At 42.7% G+C, this 24,269-nt stretch overlaps 1 protein-coding gene across 2 annotated transcripts in view; it reads right to left on the reverse strand.

The window, feature by feature from the left end:
• The window catches only part of PRSS23 (serine protease 23), a 46,484-nt gene extending 35,422 nt beyond the window's left edge, over positions 1 to 11,062 (reverse strand). Inside the window, exon 1 of one of the 2 annotated variants that reach the window (XM_039462285.2) lies at positions 10,988 to 11,062. The gene's annotated coding sequence lies outside the window, so the exon portion shown is untranslated. The remainder of the gene's footprint in view (positions 1 to 10,987) is intronic. The other variant, XM_039462290.2, reaches the window with a different exon arrangement.
• Positions 11,063 to 24,269: the final 13,207 nt, after the last annotated feature.

The following is a 24,269-nucleotide window of genomic DNA, read 5'->3' on the forward strand; positions in this document are numbered from 1 at the left end:
CTCCTAACCTATACGCTCCAGATTAAGAAACTCTGGTTATAGCAATGACAAATGTTTGGCTCTCTTGCTACAGTTTTCAGCATTCTCCTTCCCCTCCAACCATGCATAAGTACATTGGGAAACACTGCTAATTATTGATCACACATTCTCCTGCCAAGCTTTGCTGCGATTTTAAAAACTGTTTACAACTACTGGGACTCCTCCCAGTAGTCCTACCAGTTCTTCAGAATTGGTGCCCAAGTTGAACCCTGCAAGTAGGAACAGGAGATGAGAGAAAGACACATTGAAGCCCAAGAGGATTTTACAGATAGAAGGAATATGACTAGGTTGAACAGAATGAGGATAAGAAAAGAATTGCTGGAAGTGGCAATCAGGAAATGTTCAGTGCCCTAGCAGATGACAATTTAAGCACAGCTGTGGGGCTGCAGCCAGATTGCAGTAGGCTTAATTGCTGGGTTTCTTTGGATGTATTCTAAAGAATACATTAGAATGTATTCTAAATATATTTTTTCAAACATGTTATAAAATAGCAGTAATATGCATAGGGATATAAGTATAAGGATGTTTACTATGGTATTAAAATAGTACAAGTTCGAAACAGTCCAAGGACTGAAATTAGGGAATTTGGTTAATTTTATTTTAATGCATCCATATTAAGGAATAATATTTTATTAGTGAGGACTCTTTGTTTTAAGTAACAGAAACCTAAATCAAATTAGTTCAAGGAAAGGGGAAAAAAAGAATTTATTGGCTAATGCAATGCAATTGAAGAGTATAGAGTTTGTCTGGCTTTAGGCAGGCTGGGATAAATGTTCAGATGATGTTCTCTGATCGCTCTGTCAATTCTCTCTTCCGGGATGGCTCCCTTTTTAGACAGGATCTCTCTAGATGTGGAAAGATAGCCCCTAGTGGTTCCAGCATTTCTGGAGCTCACAGTATCAACAAGAAAACTTCCTTGTCTCAGCAACCAAATCAGGCCCCTCCCACAAAGAGTCAGATTGGCTCTGTTTGGGTCACTTGCCCATCCTTCACCCAGTTACTGTGCCTCAAGGAGTGGAGTATTGTGACTGGTCAGCCTGATCACATGCACCTTTCTTCCTTGACAAACCTTCCAGAATCACACACTGTGGGAAAAAAGGTATCTTCCAAGAAGAAGAAAGATTGAGTTCACACACACAAAATGTCCATAATAGCTACAAACATTATTTTTTTAAGAGAGTATAGATCTATATGTATCAGCATGGAGACTTTGGGAGTGGGGAGCGAATGAGGTCCCATCACACTCTGCTATTCCCTGTGCCTGGAATACCCCCAACTACCACTCTGCCCCCTTCCACTTCCCTAGGCTACAGACAACTTGTGGTAGGCAGAATAATGCCACCCTCCCCCAGAGATGTCTTTGTTCTAATCCCTGCTGGAACATGTGAACATGTTGTTACATGGCAAAACAGACTTTACAAGTGAGATTAAGAATCTTGAGATGGGAGATTATCCTGTATTATGCTGGTGGTCCCAAAGCAAAGATGTTGAGTAGACTGTGAATTAAAGAAAAGCAAGTTACAGCATATAATGTAGAATGTGATTTTATCTTTATTTTAAAATCAGTTTAACCTATTTTTGTACATATATGCATGGAAAACGCTTTAGAAGATATAATTCAAGATGATAGCAAGGTTACTCCTGAGGGGTCATGGCAGATTTTTTTCTTTTGCTAATGTGCAGCTTCTAACTTTTCTACCATGGACATACATCACTTATATAATTTAAAATTATGAAGTCCAAGAGGTGAAGAAGAGAAAGTAGCCATTAAAGGGAAAGTTGAGATGGCATTTTGGGAAGAAAGCACTGAAAAAAAAAGTTGTTGATGCATTCCTGTATTTATTTGTATGGGGAGCCCTGGAAGCTGTTTATAAACTGAGGTGATGGGCTGGGGAAGCTGAAGGAGAAGACTTGAGATCATGGGGAAGAGACAGAGAGTATAATCTTTAGGACAGGGTTATGGTTGGGGGAGAGTATCTCATAAAGCCTGGGGGATGGGCCTCCCTGAGAGGGCAGGGAGGAGCTAGGAAAGGATGGGAAGAAATGAGAAAGTTTTTAATGAGAGAGAAGTCAACCCCAATCTGGTAAGCAAGGAAAGGGATGTGGGTAAGGGAGCTGGAGTGGGTTGGGGCTTAAAAGGAAACCAGGTGGAAAATGTGCCATGGGGAATGTGATGGAGAGTCACTCAGGATTAATAAAGACTTCCAAGTGTCACTGAGGGCCCAACTGAGATTAGATAACAGAGATTTGTAGTCATGCTAATCATAGCAGTTGCATGACCTTTTCCAGTGACAGGACACTGAGCAGCTTGGGGAGGGAGGGTAAAACTAGCAGAGAGAATCGAAGAGTGCCTGGTTGTATCATGGATTTGGATTCTGGGTCAGGGGCTCTCACTGGACCTCAGTGGTTCCAGCTAGGCCTCCTGATTCTGTCTGCTCCATACACATTGATTAGTCCTTAATCAACGACAGAAATTATTCCCGTTCAAGGTGAATCTTGGAGGCACATATTCGGGGCCTAACTTCAAAGGAACAAGTCCTGGAGGGAGTAGTGATGGTTCTGCAGGCTAATCCCACTTTGGAATTTGAAGGTGAATCTAAAGAAAAATTTTATTAGTAGTTTGCACACTGGTCCCTAGCGTGTGGGTGCTGAGATCTGAAAAGAAGTAGTCATTCTGCAAAATAGGAAAAACTTTCAAAATAAGAGGCCATTTTATAATTCCAGAGGCAGAAATAACTAACAACTCAGTCTCTGCTGTTAGGGACTAACCTTGTTGCCATAATGACAACTGACTTAACAGGAAATTTAAAAAAAAAAAAACTAAACTGATAGTTAATGCCACACTGCAATCTGAAGCAATGTGGCTCAAAATAGAAAAAAAAAAAAAGATTGTATTATTGAAATTGGTTGAGTGGCTAGCTCTACTTCAATCTGTTTCTTATCTTTTCTCTGATTTCTGAATAACATTTATTCAGTGTTCCAATAAGGCAGTATGCTGAACCCGCACCGCCCACCCGCCGCCCCTCTCTTTTGCTTATGGCACTGTGGTTAAGAGGTTAAGAGTACAAGCTCTGCTGTTACACAGACTGGCTTTGATCCCAGCTATGCCTGTCTAAAAGTGTGACCTTGGCAAGTTGCATCACTCTCCAAGCCTCAGTTTTCTCACCTCCAAAATGTGAATAATATCAGTTTCTATTGCTAAGAGTCCTTGTGAGGGCTAGATGAAATAATGCACATATAGCATTTAGCACAATGCCCAGTATCTTAGTCCATTTTCTGTTGCTTACAATAGAATACCTGAAACCGGGTAATTTTTAAAGGAGAAGAATTCATTTCTTCTAGTTATGGAGGCAGAGAAGTCCAAGGTCAAGGGGCCACATCTGGTGAGGGCCTTCTTGCTGGTGGAAACTCTACAGAATCCCAAAGTGTTACAGGGCATCACATGGCAAAGGGGTTGAGCATGCTAACCTACATCTCTCTCAAAGCCCTGGTCCTACTCCCATGATAACCCATTAATTCATGAACTCATTAATATATGACCGTTAGCTTCAGACTTCCCTATAACTGATTCTCAGGTTCTTAATGAACTTCCACCTGCTAAGTTGTCCATAAGCCACAATCAGACATGGCTCCAGAAGATAAGGCAGCCCCACAGCTACTCTCTTTTTTGTTTGTGTGGCTTTTATTGTTGCTGTTGTTGTTTTCACAATATTACCAGTTGCTACGCTCTGTGGGTCTCTGGCATGACAAATTGATATCATTCAGACAGACTTTCAAACAAGAATCATCTATGTGTGTCTCATTTGCATCAGAGCTATAAGAAGAGAAAAGCATGCTCTCTCCCCTGCTAGAGGGGAAGAGGCCACATGATTCCAGCTGAACCCAGTGGATATCTCCCCAGTCCAAAGTCAAAACCAGGCTGCAGCATCATTCTCTCTACAGTGCGAGGGAACCAGAATATTCCAGGTAAAGTCTGAGTTAGAATGTGGCTTCTAGTATGGGAGGTCCTTGGCAGAAATTAATAATTACTTATTCATTTATTCACTCATTTGTTTATTTGATTATTCACTTTTCAACACTTAGTGATGATCTACTATGTGCCAGAAACTACTTTGTGTCAGGAACTGAGGCCACAGAGATAAATCTAACACCATTGGAGGCTAAGGACTTTGTAAGAGTTCTATAGGGTCTACAGCCATACCACCCTGAATATGCCCCATCTCGTCTGTAATAGTTCTAAAGGCTGCTGCCATTTATTGACTACCAGCTATGTTCCAGACATATACTAGAAACTCAATATTTTATCTCAGTGTTTCTTCCACCTAGGCCTTTGTGCATATGGTTTCCTCTTCTCATTCTTGATCAAATACTACTGCTTCAGAATTAAACTGAGATGCAATTTAAAAAAAATTATTTCTTTGCCTACCCCCTCACCCAAGTCCCAGTTAGGCATCCCTCTAAAGTGTCTGCCCAGCATCCTGCCTGCCCCCAGTGGCACTTATCACACTATATAAATAAATTGTCTGTTTGTATCTATATCTTCCTCTAGATTGGAAGATCCATGAGAATGAAGATCTCATTTGCCTGGTTCCCCACTGTATTCCACCATGCTGCCTGACACATAGAAGTCACTCAATAAATACATTCAGAATAAATCCAGGTTAATCCTCATGAATGAAGGAAGTGAAGTTTGTTGTCAAATAACATGTCCAAACATACAGAATATGATACAGGTAGCAATGGAAACCATACAGATTGATAGCATTAATTCTAGCTAGGTACTATTGTTGGCTAAAGGTTCTGAGCTTGTGGTTTGCTGTCTTTTAATATTAGAGCCCTAGGAGGAGAAAGAGGGGAGTCAAAGATGTATTGATCCCAAACTGAGACTTCCCTTCATAAGAATCAAAACAATTAAAAAAGAATTGAAGAGAAAATAGCTTTAAAAAATTATTGGTGTCAGTATTATTTAATGTTATGTCTTTATGCCACTTAAAATCATCTCACATACTACCAGTTGTACGTCTTCCATGCTGGTTTAAGACAGTAGGTTTTACTCCATGCTCTGGAACCCTAGGGTTCTTCTGGGGTTGGGAGCAAGTAGGTCAAGATGGGGCTATAGCTAAGCAGATGGGGCTCTGAGGCTGCACGCGTAAGTTACAGTGGCCATGCTATTGCCGGGTTCTATGAAATATTTCATTTTTAAATGAAGTATCTAAAATATTGAAATATTCACTGCTGATAGAGTTCAGGAGGAATAAGAGCCCCATGCTTGAAAGTTCAGGTGGATCAGAGCCATGTGCTTGAAAGTTGCATCATTTAAATGATTTGTACTCCCCCTCCATTTTGCTTCCCCTTAATATTTAATTGCTTCTTGAAAATTCCAGTCTTATCTCAGCTGAGGAATCTGTGGAAGTGACTCGTTGCCATTTTAGGAGGAAAAGGAAAGATGTTGAAGACAGATAGACGCTGGGGAGCAGCACGTCTCTTGCCAGGCATAGTGGGGGAATGCCTCAGAGTAGATACACCGAGCAATTGAGAAAATCCAAAGAGGAAAATGATACATAGAACCCAGAGGAACAGAAAAAGTGTTTCTAGGTCTAATTCCCATTCTCTACCTGAGATTCTCCTTCCAGGCCAAATTTTGGAGGGTCTGAGCTTTATTTATTGGGAGAAAGTAACAGTAAATTTCTTTATCAAGACAACCATTTCTTCATAGCTGCTATAAGCTGAGACAGGCTATATCTTTCTCTGGACCTTTAACAATGTTAGTGAAGTACCTGGAACTTGTGGATCCAGTGCCCATTTCTACCCTCTGCCATGTACCTCCTCCCTCAAAGTCTGCCTGACCGTGGGGATGGGATAGGGATACTGAGATGCATCCTCCAGTTCAGAGTTTTAAAAGTAGTTTTTCTAGCATTGGGAGCTTTTTGCAGATAAAATTTTACCCCAAAGTCCAAAATATAAAACAGACTGCTCTGGTTGGCTTGGGACTGGTGATCAGGAGCCTATCCATCCCATTTGGCCTCCCCATTGCTTATGTGGAGACACTAAGGTTTATCTTGGGAACTCTAGAGACTGAAGGAGCTCAGTATGAAGAACAGCACTCTAGAGAATCATCTTCAAAACCCCTCTTCATGAGTTTGGAGACAGTTATGGATACCCTTTTTGAAATATCCTTTGGTGGAAAGACCAGAGGCCCTTAGGAAAGGAGATTAGGGGTCAACATTGTGGGGACTTTGGTATAGATTCTGTGTCTAAATGACCTGAAGGGTTTTGGAAGAGGACTTTGTATCTCACTGGTCTATAAAGCAATCTGGTGAGGTCCCTTGTTGTGTACCCATGTTCTTGGATGAGGATGAGCGGAGTGGCTCTCTCCATCAGGTCACTATGGAGAAAGCACAATTCATTAGGGTATCTTTCTGGCCTTCTTTTGGTTCTTTCTCCCTTGTCAAGCTTTCTGCAGACATTTTCTAAGTTGGAGGAGGCTGAGTTACCTTCTCCTATGATTTAAACCTCTTTTGAATACCCCAGTCATCTGGCATGTCTTTTCCTTCAAGTGGGACCTGGTGTAGGCTGTTGGGGAAGAGGGAGAGGAGGGGATGGAAGTGTCTTTCATGCCTCTCTGGGTCCTGAATCCCATGGGCCTTGCTCTGGCTCTAGATCAGATACATGAGATCCATGGAGTCTGATGTGATGAGGCCAGCCTACTGGAGTTTTCTTAGTCCCAGGAGTAGTCCTTGGCATTGACTCCAGAAACACAGCCTGAAGAGCTGGTGCGGAGCTCAGAACGTCATTGGCAGGACTGTTGGATTTAACCTTGACCAATACCCAGCTGTGTTCTTTCTCTTCACCTGCCCCTGCTCCCTCACACAGAAAAAAAAATAGGGGCTGGGAATTTCCTTGCAGATGATCCTTTGAGATGCTAGGAAAGTACCCAAAAGTATTTCATGAAAGAAAAAGGAAACTGATAGGTTGGAAGATAGAGTAAGAAAGAGAAAAGCTGCATTCTGAAGCAATGTAGTCTCATATACAGGAACTAAGTCACAAAAGTTTCCCCAAATTCTTGCTCATTTTCATATTCCATCAGAAAGATTGCACTAATACAGCCCTGTGTCAGTTTTCTGCTTTCCAGCTAGAAAATTGATGTGTCATGTCAAACTGTCATAAAGGTCAAGGCCAAGGTCAGGTGACCTGACCTCTCACCAGAGTCAGAGCCCACACTAGCTGTGCCTACTAGGACTCTGGCAACATAGGCTCACAGTGACAATAGCAGTAGCAGTGGGCATGTGTTTCCAGCAATAACATTCTCTTCCTGGTGTATGGTGCTTAGTTAGTGGGAAGGTCACTAGAACCTCAAGACCAGACAATTGTGTTCTCACTCTGCCCACTAATTACTGTATCTCTTACATCCCTCAGCATTGATCACCATAGTGTAAAGATTTGGGGTTGTATTGCATTTCGTTTTTGTATACAATTGAAGGGGAGCAACTTGACATGTATAATGGGTTCAAATAATCTACAGATATCTTTCTTTTCTTTAGCTGTATGGAGTTTCTGTTTTGAGCTATTATCCTGTCTGGTGGTAAGTCAAAACAGAGCTCAAAACAGAGCATGTCCATTTGGTCATGACTGTTTTTCCCTGGAGGTATTTCTAAGGGCTAAGTGAGAGTGGATAGTACATTTGATCTGTGAGCTTATGTGCCTGTGCTGGAATCTGCTAAGATGTCCAGTGGTTCTTTGAACCCTCAATTCCCTGCCCACCCAGGTTTTTAAATTATTCACCATTCATATCTGAAATCTCCTTTTGGGCCTGGGTTTCATTCCTACGTCTGTGCCAGTTTTGATCTCTCAGGAATGATTCTGTGAGTTCAGTGGTGCACAGAGATACAGGAAACTCTGGGAGACTTTGTAAAGCCCTACCTGCCTACGCATAACAAGCCAGCCTTTTTTCTCTATCTTCCTGGGCGCAGGGAATGTCATTCCTGCTCATGCATGGTCTGCAGTGATGGTGAGTCCTTCCAGATTTATATCAAGTTGTCCAGCTTCAGTTTGCAGGGCTTCTTCAAATCCTAGGAAAAATGGCCAACTGCACAGCAACCTAAGGTCCCAAGAGGGTTATAGACAGAGAGGTTTCAGTCCTCAGGAATGCTGTTTGGCCCGTGGGCGATACACCAAAAAAGTTAGTTTGGAAAGTTGTAGCCAGAGAGCAAAGGAATCCGGAAGAATTGAAAATTTGGGCAAGGTAACAGGATCCAGTCCTACTTGCAAGTAGGCACCAACCTGGACTTTCCACAAGAAGTTAGGAAGTCAGTTAATCTCTACTAGACAAGACAAAGTTTGCATATCCATCACCTACAATTTACAGAGAGGTGTAAAATAGCTCAAAGACCATGAAAATCTCATAAATAAACTGATTACACCTTAGCTAGCCTTGGCTATGATAAATAAAATCCTGCTTCCACAATCCTTCCACAGCATTCTATCTTCATTACACATCTTTAATAGCATAACTTCTCAAAGTGGCAAAAAATAAGCACGTTTTTAAACAATCCAAACATAAATATCTTCTCTCTCTCTCTTTCTCTCTCTCTCCCTCTCTCTCTTTGTTTGTTTGAGATGGAGTCTTGCTCTGTCGCCCAGGCTGACGTGCAGTGGTGTGATCTCGGCTCACTGCAAACTCTGACTCCCAGCTTCAAATGTTTCTCCTGCCTCAGCCTCCCAAGCAGTTGGGACTGCAGGCACAGGCCACCATGCCCAGCTATTTTTTTTTATTTTTAGTAGAGATGGGGTTTCACTATATTGTCCAGACTGGTCTCAAACTCCTGACCTCATGATCTACCTGCCTCAGCCTCCCAAAGTGCTGGGAATATACCTTCTCTTTACTGTATAAAAATAAGAGGCAAATGTATATAAACTTAAATTATACTTAGTAACATTCTTTCAGTATTCTAAGTTTTTATAAATGATCGATGTATCTAATAAATATCTGTTAATTAATGTAGTGTCAGTCCAAGGTTTTAAGTTACCTAAACATCTTGCAAATTATCTTCTAGCTGAACACTAAAAATCATGATCACTATTGAAATAAAGTTTTTCAGAATAATGATTAGATGTGGTTAAACACAAATTTGTATTCTTCATAAATCTTAAATATTTAGTGGAAGTAATGCTAGCTTATTTTATCAGCATACCTAGATAAATTTGGGGAAACCATACTCAAATAGGATAAAAATGCATACTTATACTTAATTCGAACTCAGAGAAAATAAAGCTGTTTTTATTAAACCGAAATTATTCAACAACTTTTGTTTGCCAAAGATTTACCTACTTCATATAAACTTAAATTTTAAAAAGGTTTTTAAGTTAGTTTCTATGAGAATACCTCTTTTTTCCCATTGAAAGTATTTGAGGCTCATCTTCATTTACTTCAGAGCATGTTAAGAATGTTCGATTTATGGCCGGGCGCGGTGGCTCAAGCCTGTAATCCCAGCACTTTGGGAGGCTGAGGCGGGTGGATCACAAGGTCAAGAGATCGAGACCATCTTGGTCAACATGGTGAAACCCTGTCTCTACTAAAAATACAAAAAAAATAGCTGGGCATGGTGGTGCGTGCCTGTAATCCCAGCTACTCAGGAGGCTGAGGCAGGAGAATTGCCTGAACCCAGGAGGCGGAGGTTGCGGTGAGCCGAGATCGCGCCATTGCACTCCAGCCTGGGTAACAAGAGCGAAAACTCCGTCTCAAAAAAAAAAAAAAAAAGTTCGATTTATATAGGAGCTTACTCATCTCAAATTCAATCAGAATACAATCAGCTCAGTCCTATCTTCCCAGAGAAACTTCCCTCTCTAAAAGGCCTTGGCCACAGACTGCACATCCTTCTAGTCAGAAACATTTATTTTCACATGATTTCAGAAGTAGCGAGAAAGGGCTGGGTGCAGTGGCTCACACCTGTAATCCCAGCACTTTGGGAGTTCGAGGCCAGCCTGACCAACATGTAGAAACCCTGTCTCTCCCAAAAATACAAAAGTTAGCCAGGCGTGGTGGTGCATATCTGTAATCCTAGCTACTCAGGAGGCTGAGACAGGAGAATTGCTTGAACCTGGGAGGCAGAGGTTGCAGTGAGCTCATGCCATTGCACTCCAGCCTGAGTGACAAGAGTGAAACTCCATCTCAAAAATAAATAAATAAATAAATAAATAGCCAGAAAGTAAAAGAATGGAAGGACGACCAAACAGTGCTTATTCAAGTTAACTCTTAATTTGGGGAAAGCAATTTTCATATCCAAGCCAACCTAGAGTTGATCCAAAAGTCAACAATGAAAAGAGCCAGAGCAAACACACAGACCAAATCTCCAAGGCTGATATTGTCTGGCAAGGAATTCAGCTTTAGAATGGACCTGAAGACGTCGGAACCCTTTCCGGCTCAAGCCTCTCCTTTTCCTGGAACTAATCCCTAACAGCATCAGTGTCTCAACGTGTCTGTTGGCTGGGGGTCTTGCCCATTAGGAGCCTGTGTTTACAGAATCAATGAGGAACAGATAAAGGGTGACTGTTATCTGAAACAAGGAGGTCCTGTTAAGGATGGGCATGCCAAGTGAGTGTGGCTCCATCAAAACCAGGCCTTTGCAAAAGGGATGTCCTATTTTTCCTGGACACCACTGCTCACAACAGCCTTGAATTCTTATTTGCATACTGTATTTACAGCCTTACAAGAAATATCCAACTAATTTTTAAAAATAATATTCCTTGATATCTTTGGTGCAGGGTGGTCATGAGGATATTGCTTAGGCGAAAAAAAAAAAAAAAAAAAGGATTAGGCTTGAAGTTGGAGAAACCTGTGTGTGAATTCCAGTTGATTCACCTAATTGCTGTCTGACATTGGACAAGTCACACGCCTTTTATATTTCTTAATTTCCTTTTATTTAAAGAGAGGATAATGAAGCTTACCTACCTCTCATCATTTGTCAAGTGGAAAATTATCCTGATGCAATGGTAGCCTCCAAGGTCAAGCTGGTACTTCCTATCAAGGGTCACAGAACAGAAAGACTCAGTAACCAAATTAAAATGCCCAAATCATACAAGTTATAACATCAATTTGAAACACACAGTGAAAAGCAAAAGGAAAGACATGGGGCATGTTAGCACTCTGATATAGGGTGTGATCAGCGTAGAAGGACCATACTACCTGAGTTCTGGGGTAGGCAGTTCATATGTCCTGTCTGTCTGTCTGCCATAACAGCCTTCCCCACTGATGGTTTGGTTACAGGACAAAAGTTAAGGTTTGAATAAAGAGACCCACAGACAGAAAGTGCCCCGGCCAAGAACCCATGCTTGCACTATTGGAGCAATACAGGGACAGGTACATCTGAACAATAGGTGTAGCTTGCTTACCCTGCTGAGCAGCCATGAGTTTCATTTGTGTTTCTTGAGCAAAGAACATGGAGCTAGAAAGGATGCCCTTAATTTATGGCTGAATTAAGGCCTCAGGAACATTGATTGCTCATGTGTATTTATTGTATCCAGAATATTTAGTGCCTCATGTATCACATATATACTTATGTATCATTTATATTTAGTGCACAGTGAATATTCAGTGTCTTACGAATATTAGGTGTTTCTTGGTCCTTCTATCACTTTCTATGTTAAAGACACCCTTGCCATAGTTTCTAGCATATTTTATGAATTCCATGGATCTAATTTGTTTTCTCCTCTTCTACAGCATAATTGCATATTCTCAAACAATACAACAAATACATATTACATCATTCTTTTGGAAGTCTGGAGTGAAAAAACACTTTGTAAATTGTTAAGTTCTATATCATTTTTAGGGATTATTATTTTTGTTAATATAATGAACAAAACAATTTACAGAAAATAAAATTTATCTTCAAAGGATAAAGAGGAGGTAGTTTAGCTTAATGACTAAGAACTGTCAACTCTGCCAATAACTGGCTTTGCCAACTTTGGGAAGTTACATACTGTTCTTGAAACTGTTTCCTCATCTGTAAAATGGGAATAATAACAATAGCTACTTTGTGAGGCCATTTTGAAGACTGAATAAGACCATGTTTGTAAAATACTTGGCCTGTCATAATGATGATACTTAGCCTTCACTGAGTGCTGACTCTTCCTGAGGCACTTTACAACCTAGGTCCTGTTACCATGCTCACTTTACAGATAAAGATTTTCAGACAGAATCTGAATTCAATCCAGGTAATATGACTATAAGCCTATGCTCTTAACCATGTTGCAAGATTGACACCTACACAGTAAGTTTTCAATACATGTTACATCATCATATTAATAAGATTGGCCACTAGAGCAGACATTCAATATCACGTGCTAGATAAATGACATCGGTGTTGATACTTTGAGTTAATTCCCTCAACACTGATTGTACTTTTCCCATGATTCCCCTCATCCCTGCAGTGTGGGCAGGACTTTGACTTACTTCTAACCAGTAGAATATGGAAAGGTGATGGAATTGTGTGTATAAGATTATAACATCCATCTTGCTAGGAGATGCTGTCTTCCTTGCCGGCTTTGAGGTATCAGGTAACCATGTGACAAGAAACTGAGGGTGACCTCTGGCTAATAACCAGTAAGAAACTGATACTCGTACTCTGACATCTTGCAAGCAACTGAATGCATCAGCAGCAGCCATATGAGCTTGGAAGCAGATCCTTCTTTAACTGAGACCCAGCTGAGACTGCAGCCCCAACTGATACCTTGATTGCAGTTTCATAAGACCCTGAATCAGGGAATCCATAGCTGTGCCTAGACTCCTAACCTATAGAAATGGCAAGCTAATGAATGTGTATTGTTTTCAGCTGCCAAGCTTGTGGTAAAATTGTCATGCAGCAACAGAAAATGAACACAGAAGTTTAGAGAGACTGAGGATTGCAGGTAGTTGTGGCAACCTGTGTGACGGCAGCAGCAGTAGCAGCCTCCTGACGTGGGCTGCAGCCACGGTGGACTGAATGTCCTTGAACTAAAAAGTTTAGTGGTGGCCCTCGACATCCACTCTTCCAGCCCTTTCAAAAATTTTTATTTCTCTAATCTCTGCATCAAATTCCTTTCTTCTTGAATTACCCAAAGTGGATTCTAGTTCCTGTACTGAATCTTAGTTTATATCCTCATCCTGCTTCAAGGCCATGGCTCATCTAGCCCAATATTTAATCCCACTGTTTACCCAAAACATTTTAAAGAACAGAGTAGTTTCATTTCAAAATATCAGGTAGAAAGGAAATGATAGTCATTGAGAAATGTGATTTCTTTGAATAGCCACAACAACCCTTTAAGGAAGGTAATAGAAATCCGACTATATAGAGAAGAAAACTGAAGCTCAGAAATCATGTGCTTTTTTAAAATCACACATCTTGTGAGTTGCACATAGGGATGTAATTCTAAGTCTAACAGACAACTGACTGTACATTCTTTCCACTGCCCCATGCCATTAAGGAGATCCTGCATTGCTATGTCTTTTCACTAATTCCTCAAATTTCTATTGCATATCTGCCATGATGGATGCAGGCACAGAATGCTGAGTGTACAGTGAAGAGAGACACCAAATCCTCAAGTGTTCAGTGAAGAGGGACATCAAATCCTCAAATGTACAGTGAAGAGGGATATCAAAGAAGATTTTAGGAAGAAGTGGCTCATAGTGGTGGCTGACACAGCTCCGGGAACTCTAGAACAATGCTGCCAGGCAGGAACACTGGCAGAAATGCTCACATGCCTCAGCAAGACCTCAGGCAGTCTTGAGCAGACACAGAGCTGACCCCAGTGATGCTCTGTTCACACTATCCAGCCACGGTGTGGTTTCCGGAGGCCCCTTGCTCCTTCTCCAAGGCTTCCAGCTGTCAAGCTCCAGCAGGCCATACGCTTGTTTTACTTAGTATTGGCTCTTTGCAATTAATGTGCTTCTCAATAATGATGCTTTTCAAAAATGAAATTTTTTTTTTTTTTTGAGACGGAGTATCGCTCTTGTTACCCAGGCTGGAGTACAATGGCGCGATCTCGGCTCACCGCAACCTCCGCCTCCTGGGCTCAGGCAATTCTCCTGCCTCAGCCTCCTGAGTAGCTGGGATTACAGGCATGCGCCACCACGCCCAGCTAGTTTTTTGTATTTTTAGTAGAGACGGGGTTTCACCATGTTGACCAGGATGGTCTCGATCTCTCGACCTCGTGATCCACCCGCCTCGGCCTCCCAAAGTGCTGGGATTACAGGCTTGAGCCACCGCGCCCGGCCTGAAAGCCTTTGATTTACTTTAAAGATAGATCTGGCTAACTCATTAAAGCTGACTCAGCTCTACTGTTAAGAGAAAAAGAGGTTTGAGAATTTAAATCTCAGGCAGAGTTTAAATTAGATAGAATATCAAAATAGCTCAGCTTTTAAGAATTTTTTTAAATCTCATAATACTTGGTTTTCTCATCAGAAAAATGGGATAACAATAATTCCTACCTGAGAATATGATTGTGTGTGTACTAAATAAGGTAATATGAATATTTCTGTCCCAGGTGTGCCTCCCTTGGAGATATTCCATGCCCTTCTCCTTGACTGTGTGTGTGATGGGCTGCAGGCTGTATATCTTAGCTCTATGCCCTTCTCCTTGACTCTGTGTGTAATGGGCTGCAGGCTGTATCTCTTAGCTCCTGGTTCAACTCTTCCACCTGAGTGTGGTCAATGGGAGGCACTGGTGGGTGATTGTAGGGTGAAAGATTTTAGAATGGGAGGATAGGAGCAGCAAAGTATTACTCCTCCTCTCTTTTGATGAAATCTCCAGCAGCCACTGCCTCTCCTCCATGAGGCCAGCTTCCTGCAGGGATATCCACCATGGTCTGGCTTTGGCAAGTAAAGCCAGCATCTTTGTCCAAGGAACACCATGCTACCTTCTCCCTTTCTCCCTCTGGCTAGGGTGCCAACAGCTTCTGGGCAGCCTTATCACTACTTGTTTGGCTTCTCCCATCTTCCATCTCTCCTTTAACCATTTTCTGGGTTTTTGTTTTTTTCAGACAGAGTCTTGCTTTGTCACCCAGGCTGGTGTGCCGTGGCATGATCTCAGCTCACTGCAACCTCTACCTCCAGGGCTCAAGTGATTCCCCTGCCTCAACCTCCTGAGTAGCTGGGATCACAGGTGCCTTTGATGTTCCTCTTCACTACACACTTGAGGATTTGATGTCCCTCTTCACTGTTCACTCAGCGTTCTGTGCCTGCATCTATCATGACAGCTATGCAATAGATCACGTGCCTGGCTAATTTTTATATTTTCAGTAGAGACAGGATTTCACCATGTTGGTCAGGCTGGTCTTGAACTCCTGACCTCAAGCAATTCGCCCACCTCAGCCTCCCAAAGTATTGGGATTACAGACGTGAGCCACCATACCTGACCCATTTTCTGGTATTAAATTCTCTGTTTTAAGTACTTAAAGACAGTTCTCTTTCCCTTGCTGGACCCTGTCTGCTACAATGAGTGAAATGTACTTGGCTGGTGGGATTTATTTTCTCAGTGAATGATTAGGCAAGATATCAGGCAAAAAGAAAGTGGGTAAAGCTTAGGAGAATATGAAGGAGATTGCTTAGAGATGTTGGGACTTCATAGCCCGATGTTTGGTGAATAGGTGTTCGATAAAGGAAAGCTATGATGAGGATTGGCCTCCTTTTGCTTTTGGAGAGTAGAAAGAGAAAGATGCTTTTAACTGGAATAGAAGGGTAGAGACAACCTCAAATTTATGTTGACAATTAGCATCCCCATCCAGTGCCTGGAGCCTGGTTCTGGGTGCTGGGAAGAGCTGGCCTCAGCCAGTGAACACCCAGGCTGTGATCGCTGAGCCTCCTGGAAGGGCTGGTCCTTCCACACACAATGTCCCCCTAATGAAAAGCAGATTTTTCCACCCCCACAATTGGGGTGAGATCTCCTCCTTCTCACCCTAAGAACAGAGGAGGAATGTTCTCAGAATATTTGCCATAGCTATTCAACCAAGATCTTGTTTCACATTCCTGTCAACAGCTTTCCAGCCCTGGGCCAGTCTGTTGTCTTCGTCCTGTGGCCACCCAACTTCCATTCCCAGCACAACCAAAGCCAGAGGCATCCAGAATGACCTCCACCTCCAGAGGCAGTAAGTGCTTGGCAGTCTATGCCACTGGAAAGGAAACTGGACTGTTCCTAGCCTGAGCTCTTGCTGTGAAAGGGGAAGGGGAGGTGAGTTCATGCATCTTTATAACCAGGTGCCCAGATGTTGTCTGGCACACTGGGAAGGAAGAAGTACAAACAGTCCCATGATGTAGTCTGTAAAATAAGCTTCCCTCTCTCTATCTGAATCCCACTAAACTGCCTGAACAATAACTGTGCTGGTAACCTTACATACACTATTGTTTAACCTCATAACCACCCTATAAGGGGGGGCATGGTTTCAAGTCCATTTTATAGGCAAGGGAACTGAGGCTCAGAGAGGTCACATCTTTCAGGTTCCAAAGCCTGCATTATTTTAACAATTCCATACTGCCTTCCTGACATTTTTGTGTCAGAAATTTAAGAATTCTCTGGGTGGGGCATGGTAGCTCACACCTGTAATCCCAGCGGTTTGGGTGGCCAAAGAGAATGGATTGCTTTGAGCTCAGGGGTTCGAGGCCAGTCTGGCCAAGATGGCAAAATCCCGTCTCTACAGAAAATACAAAAATCAACCAAGTATGGTGGCCTGGAATTCCAGCTACTGGGGAGGTTGAGGCAGGAGAATCACTTAAACCTGAAAGGAGGAGGTTATAGTGAGCTCCAAACTGGGTGACAGAGTGAGACTCTGTCTCAAAAAAAAAAGGAATACTCTGTGCAGAGACTTCATGTACTTTGAAGCTGCCCTCATCAAAAGCTTGGGTACACCCCAGTTGACAGAGCAAAAGAAAGAATGTCTCTAAGCCCAGTGGAATTCACTGCAGTCATTCCCCAGGGTCTCTCCTACAACTGTAAAGCTAAATGCCAGCCATTCCCTGAGAAACCAGAAGCCATCTGAAGAAAGCATGACTTGATGGAGAGAAGGTTCTCTTGGATATGCTTCCCACCACCCTGAGATTGCAGCTGTGGGTGCCTTAAAGGCTGGGGTAAGAACCAGGCTTTTGTTTTTGAGACCAGTTACCATTATACTGAACAGCCATTACAGTCAAAGAAACCTAAAGAACTAAGCAACAGCCAATAAATGTCTATTTGATGAACATTGTTTCCAACTTTCCATTTCTATAATGTGAACATTCAGTCATTGCAAAGGCAAACATATAAGGGTAGTACTGGAATCCTTAGGGCATCGAGCCTTCATCTATGTCAATGCAGGAGACCGGTCTTTGACAGAAACCCATTCAAAACATTCTGAGAAACCTGAGGGATGCTTTCAGTGTTGGAGAAGCAGTGCTGGTGGTTTCTTGCCAAGTGTAGTAGCTGCTGCCTGAGGCTGCATGCTGCTACCACTCTAGTGAGGAGAGTGACTTTCTTACATGTAGCCCTCAGTCAGGGGTTCGTATCTTCAGCCACAGAGTTGACATGTTTTCTAAAAGACCTATTTAAGTTCATACATATTTTCCGTTTACGGCTGTGTGTCATGACTGGGAAAGGCATGGTCTAACATCAGCTAACAGAGTGGATCTTGAAAAACGGCTCCCCTCCAGCCCTGGCCTGTGCTGGGCCTGGCTGCCTGCTGAATCTCTTTTCTCTGATGGAGGATTCAATTACAGGAGAATGTATAGCCCCTTTTGGCAAAACTAGCTCTTAAGTGACAGTTTGTATGCATTGTATTTAAATCCCCTGGTAAAAAGATTTAAGTCTTTTTTTTTCCTGTTCTAGTGGACTCCCCAGCCCTCTTGGAAATCAATGGATAAAAATGAATCCATGGGAAAAGGAGCAGTGCCACTTATTTTGGGAGGTGGGGCAATATTACCTGAAGCAGCAGTGCTTGCTCAGCTGGGATTTTTTTTTTTTTATTAGATTTCAAAAACAGGCAAAAGAAACAGTGCTTATCCAACTAGCCATAGGCCTCTAATTAGAATCACAGATTAGTTTTGAGGTAGAAACTTACAGTTAATTTAGGTCAGTGATTTTCAACTTGTGAGCTACATGCCCAGGAGTCTGTGGATTACAATACTCTAATGCAGAGGAATGCCAAACATCACCTAGACTATGAAGAAATAGCACATCCTCTCCTCTCCACATGCATAGAATACTGTTTCTCAAACATATGTGCCCCTGCTGAGATTAATAAACTACAAACGCATCTCAAACTGTTACCACATTCAAGATAATTTTAAATTAAGTGTTTTCTCTCTCTTTTTTTTTGTTATGTGTTTTCTCAAACAACCAACATAAAAATTCATCTACATTTACACAGAGGTGGTTCTGGAAATTTTTTGATGTAAAAAATGCATCCTCATGTTTGAAAAGTTTGTGAAACTTTGCACTAGAATTCTACCTCCTAGAATTCCACCTCCTAGAATTACCTATTGAGGTGGGGGAGGGAGCACTGTAAAATGCAACCCAAGTTTAGGAATCTGTATCCAGCGGTCAAACCCAGGGATCTGCATTTTAGTTCACTCTCCCAGTGATTCATCTGCATACTGAAGTGTAGAACCTCAGATCAGATCAACCCACTTATTACATGGCTGAGGGTATTCAAGTTCAGAGAGTGGAAGTGATTGGGCCAATGTCATAAAACATGTGGTCAGTGGAGCCTCCTCTATCCTGTGTCTCGTCCTTGCAGCGAGATGCAGAGCAAGCTACTCCCACCTGGGAGGGTCCAGATGGTGAAGACCACAGGGCCCTTATCAGGTAAGCAAGAAACCTTTCCAGTAGGTGAGGTGTTCTCCCTCCAAGGCTTTTACTGTTCACTCTCATCTCTCACAAATGCCCCAGTTAAGTCTGGCCAGGCCACTGCCTCACTAAGCTCTGTATTTTCAGCGTTTTCTGCCTCTCCCAGACTTTGCCAGAACTTTTCCTGCTTCCTGATACCCCACCTCATCCTTCCTATTCTCTCTAGTCCCAGTTCTGAATTGCTATGGTCTGAATGCTCGTATCTTGCACCCCCCACCCCCAAATTTGTAGGTTGAAACCTATTCACCAGATGATTATGTCAGAGGGTGAAGCCTTTGAGAAGTGACTAGGTCACAGGGCAAAGCCCTCATGAATGGGATTCATACCCATGGGAAAGGGTCTCGAGGGAGCTCATTTGCCTCTTCCACATGTGAGGTCACAGAAGGAGGCATTATGTATGAAGATTACAGGCCCTCACCAGACACCAAATCTGCTGGTTCCTTGATCTTGGAATTCAGAGCCTCTAGAACTGTGAGGAACAAATTTGTGTTATTCATAAGCCACCCAGTTTCTGATGTCATTGTTACAGCAGCCCAAACAGACTCAAATACCAATTCTGTCTCAAAAATGTTTTCCAGGACCATCCTAAGCTTAACATCACTTTGTGGCCTTGAAACCCCTCCATACCCTGGAGTGTGCTTGTATTTATACTGTTTTGTGTGTGGATTGCTAGACCGTGTTTCACATAATGTCTAATGCAGAGATGTGCTGAAATTTCTTACCTGATAAATGAATGTGCCCAAATATGCATGACACAAACTCCAAAAATGTTTCATGTGGAAATACACACCATTTGGCCTTTTATTTCTTTATAACCACTTTTTCGGCACTTTGTGTCATGCCCAAAGATACAAAATGGACCAACTGTAGGCCTTCTCTTAAGGGCTATGTGTGCTGAGGGTGGTTTAGATCCCTGCTGCTGTTTTTGTATATTGGCATAAACTTAATTTTTTTCTGTACCTTAATAAATGATTATTTAACATTGTAAACAATTAGCAACATTTTGAAGAAGAGCAGTCATTAAAGGAAATCAATCCTTAATGAATAATATAATATTTAATCAATTATAGAGCATATCCCATATTCCAGGCTATTTACAAACAGGATTTCATTTATTCCTCCAGGCAACTCTTCAAGTGCACTGTTATTTCTATTTTAATAATGGAAAAAATGAAGCAAGTGACTTGCCTAAGATTCTATCAAATGTGACGCCAGATTTTAAATCCAGGTTTGTGTAATCACCAAGCCTGTGAACTTAACCACTGCTCTATGTCACCTCCCTGTCCCTGGACAACCTTTCTGTACCAGGGTTTCGTAAACACTGAAGCATAAGCAGTTGCTAGGAAATAATGAAAGACACCGAGTCACTAAGGGCAGCCAGCAGATTGGAAGTGATTGATGAATTTGTTATCAGTAAATGGGGTTAGGGATTACAAAACAACATTAGAATCTATTGCATAAAACTGCAAACTCTCAGTGAGACATGTAACAAGCCAAGGTATGTCTTTATTCTCTGATGTGGGGTTGGATGTCTCAACAAGTCTTCCCAGCCATTTACCCCAGAGCCAGCTCTTTGTCAAGGGTGGTTCTCTAGAGGCAGTCTGGAGAATTCAGATTATAAAAGTTTGTCCCCAGCCTTCTTTGCCTGACTCATTGTGTGGTCTCAAACCAGTGAGTCACCAACCTGTGACTCAGTTTTCACAGCCTACGCAGGGCTCAAGAGTTTGACTGTTAGGCTCCCAGGGATGGCTTTATGTGGAGTTGATATAAGGCTAGGAATATGTGGAGAAGCTGGGAATCCTGGGCTATACTTCTCTCCTTTGGTTTGTAAGAGTATGCTTTAACCTGTCAAAAGTGCTCATGGGTAGACCAAGAACAAGGAAACTGAAGTGGCCTCACCAAGGGGGTCAGCCTCCATTTCTGCTGATGCTGTGTAATACTGAGTGTGGATCCTCTGCTATGTGGGTGGTGCCCTGCGGCAATGGGCTGTCAGACTGAACCAGTGCTCTATAGAGGGAAAAATTTTCTTTGTGAAGAAACAGGGATTCACTCCAAACCTGCCCTTTCTGAGCTACACTGAGAAAACTGGGACAGCTTCCTGTTCTCAATCCAGGTCACAACCCCAACTCCACAGTCCTCTGCGTAAACTCTGGCATGAAAAATTCATCTGGGATTTGACCAAGGAGCTCAGAAGTTTATGTGATGGGGAGCATAGACTACATCTTGGGAACAATTAGGTCTTCAAGAGGTCCCCATCCTTTGCCTACTTGTGAAAAACAGAACACAGCTCAGGTGAGCATCCTGGGAGACACCATTCCCAGTATGGGTGGTTTCTATGATGGAACATAAGATCTTTGGAATGGGATACTTCTTGCCATTAGTTCACCTGACATACCAAATATGATCAATATCAAGATTTAAAAATGAGCATGACAACATAGCCCCAAGACACAGATGTTCAAGAAAAGGGGTCATTTACCTTCAGTCTTGGCCCTCAGCCATGTCAAGAGTAGAGGAAAGCATCAGAGGGACCAGCTTGGAGAGAGGATTAGAGAAGAGATTCCTCTGGAGAGAGCTGTTACAACCCTTTCCCTTAAAGGGAGGCATGGAGTTGCTGCAGGAGAACATCAAAATATATTCTTTGCAGTGGGGGACCACAGAGAACTAGTGCCTGAGTAATGTCTGGGAGGGCAGACCATGACTGGGACCTGGCTCCTGCCCACTGTGGGCAGAGGATGAGAGAGGAATGAATTGCTGTCTAAGTTGAGGAACCAGGAGGTGTGCTGGGTGGGTCCGGACTGCATTCTCAGAGTTGTTCAGTGTAATGAATGCAGTCATTTCCTGAGCACTAGATGTGGGCCACACCAGAAAGAGAACCATTCTGTGGATCATCTTAGATCTTGTCTGAAAGTGCCTGTGAGAGAAGCAAAAAGATTTTGGCAGGAAGACTGGAAATGTGCTGCTCCTCAATGCTCCAAGAATAGTGACACATCTATCAAGGTCAAGGCAACTGTAGGACATAGGTTCCATAAAGGGACCTTGGAGCAACCCATGGCTTGACCCCCATGAGAAGAGTCCTACTCTGGCCCACCCAGGGGAAGAATTCTTTGGCCAAAGACCAGGCTCAAATCAAATCTGTCCTATCCCTTTGCCTCCTCTCCTGCCCATGGCTTTGACTGTGATGGATCTGAAACAGCAGAGAGTTGGGCAGGGGAGATCCAAGACAGGAGAAGTCAATAGTGTATTATGCCATGAGTCATCCTTGTTCAACATACTGGTTACACAAACCAGAAAAGGTTTTGTCTGTTTTTCTTGGTTTGTTGACCTAATTACTAATATACATCTTTACTTTTCTCTCGTAGCCTGATCACATCCCTACCTTTCCATTCCTTCTTTCTGCATTGCACACTTTGTATAGGCTTCTATAATAGCACACCATCTTGCGTTATAATTGATTGCTTACCAGTATTCCCATATTAAAAAGTGTGTTCCTTGTGGTAGTATCTGTATTTTATTTATGCTAATATTCTCTGTATCCAGCTCAGTGATGGCATATGGATGGTATGAAATCAATTCTTGTTAAATGAAAGGCTAAATGAATATATGCCTGTTGATAGGAAGAACTTGGCAAAAGGGAGATATATTTAGGCCTTTTGAAGCTTCTTGAATCACACCAGCTGGACTGGGCTCGTAGTTCCTACTTGTAGTTCCAATCACATTCCCTGAAGACCTGGGTAGCGCTTTGCATATTTGGATTTGTTGAGAGAATCCCAATTATACTCATTAGAGAGCACATCCCTGAGGAGGGTTGGAAACATTGAGAACCAGCTCTCCATCAGGGTAAATAAAAGAGGAGAACTGAGCCACGCCTGTCCAATCTCAACAGAACTCTCTGTTGTACAGGGAACAGTGGATAAATTGTTCGTTTACATTTCATTCCTGATGGAAATATTCCAACTGTAAAGCCAGTGTCAGCTTTGATTTCCTGCCCTGAGAGGAGGCACGGTCAAAAGGCACAAAGTGGGCCTGTGCAGTCAAAGGAATTAGGTTGGGTAAGAAGACACCCTCACACTCCATCTTTGTTCAGTGGTGGAACTTGTAGCTGGGGTGGTCAACCCAGCCGAGCCCAGCCTCAGCCTTGGGCTCCTCTGAGGTCTCCATTCTCTTAGAACCACAAGATATCAGGCGGAAGAGTGAAGGTCAGACCAGGCCTGAGGGTCAGTGGCCCAGTCCTTGGCTTGCTTCCTTGAAAAGAGCAAGCACTGAGAGGCCCTGGAGTTTTGGGAATCTGTGGGGCCAAGGGCAGGCAAATGAAAAACCCATTCCAGGGCCTCCATTCCCAACGGTTCCAGGTCCCAGGAAAAGGGGACACTCAAATAACCTGGAAAAGGTGCTTACAGAGCAAAAGCACAGCCAGTTGCTGTCTCGCAGCTAATTTTAAGAATGTCCTTTTCTCTCGAAATTTCATCACCATGACTCATCGCACTGCAGGCCAAAATTCTGAAGCTCTGAGTCAGACTGGGCACTGGGAGCTGAAGCTCAATGGGAGTTTTACCTAAATAAAGCCTGCAAGCCCAGCCTGCTGTGATACATGCTTAGAAATTTGCAAATTCAGCAATGCACATGCCCTTGCACCTCTGCTATTCATACAGTTGCCCACACCTTCCTTCTTCTCTTAGACATGAAACCCACCTCCCTTTTTTTCTGAACCTTCAGTTAGTATGCTATATCTTCTGTGATAATTCAGTTTCTTTTCCACATCCAGTCTGCACTGCTGTCGGTGCTTTCGTTATACTTGCTGCCCAAACAGGTGTGATGATAAAGCATACATTTCAGAAAGAATCCAGGATTCCTTCTCTAAATGTCAATCAAATGGATTAGCATTCAAATTTCAATCTTAGAATGTCAGGGCAGGAAGGGGCCTCAATACATGTCATCCGCCCTCCCTGTCACTATATAGGTAAGGAATCCAAGACCCAGAGATGTCGGTCAACTTGCCTGAGGTAACACAGCCAGTTAGGAAGACAATCTAGACAAGAAGTCAGTGTCTGCTAAATCTCTTGACTAGACTACTTCTGTTTTTCTTTATTATATGTGCAGATTAATCTGTAAGAACCCACATCTGGGTATTGGAGGAGGGGGGTCATTGTTCTGGGAGCTATAGGAATGAGAGTGGAAGGCAATGTTCAGGGCTGAACACCTGCTCCTTGGTATCCCTTGAGCTCCAGGCCAGTGACCTTAGATGGTGGCTGCTGCAGCCACGGAGGCAGAAGACCTGGAGATAGGCCATAAGAGGAATGGTAGGACTAGTAGGGAGTGGCCTGGAGGCTGAAGATTCTCTATTCAGGGATGATGGCAGTGACAAGTTAATCAAAGCAACAGAGA

This window comes from Saimiri boliviensis, chromosome 6 (genome assembly GCF_048565385.1).
Source record: "Saimiri boliviensis isolate mSaiBol1 chromosome 6, mSaiBol1.pri, whole genome shotgun sequence".
NCBI classification, from domain to species: Eukaryota; Metazoa; Chordata; class Mammalia; order Primates; family Cebidae; genus Saimiri; species Saimiri boliviensis.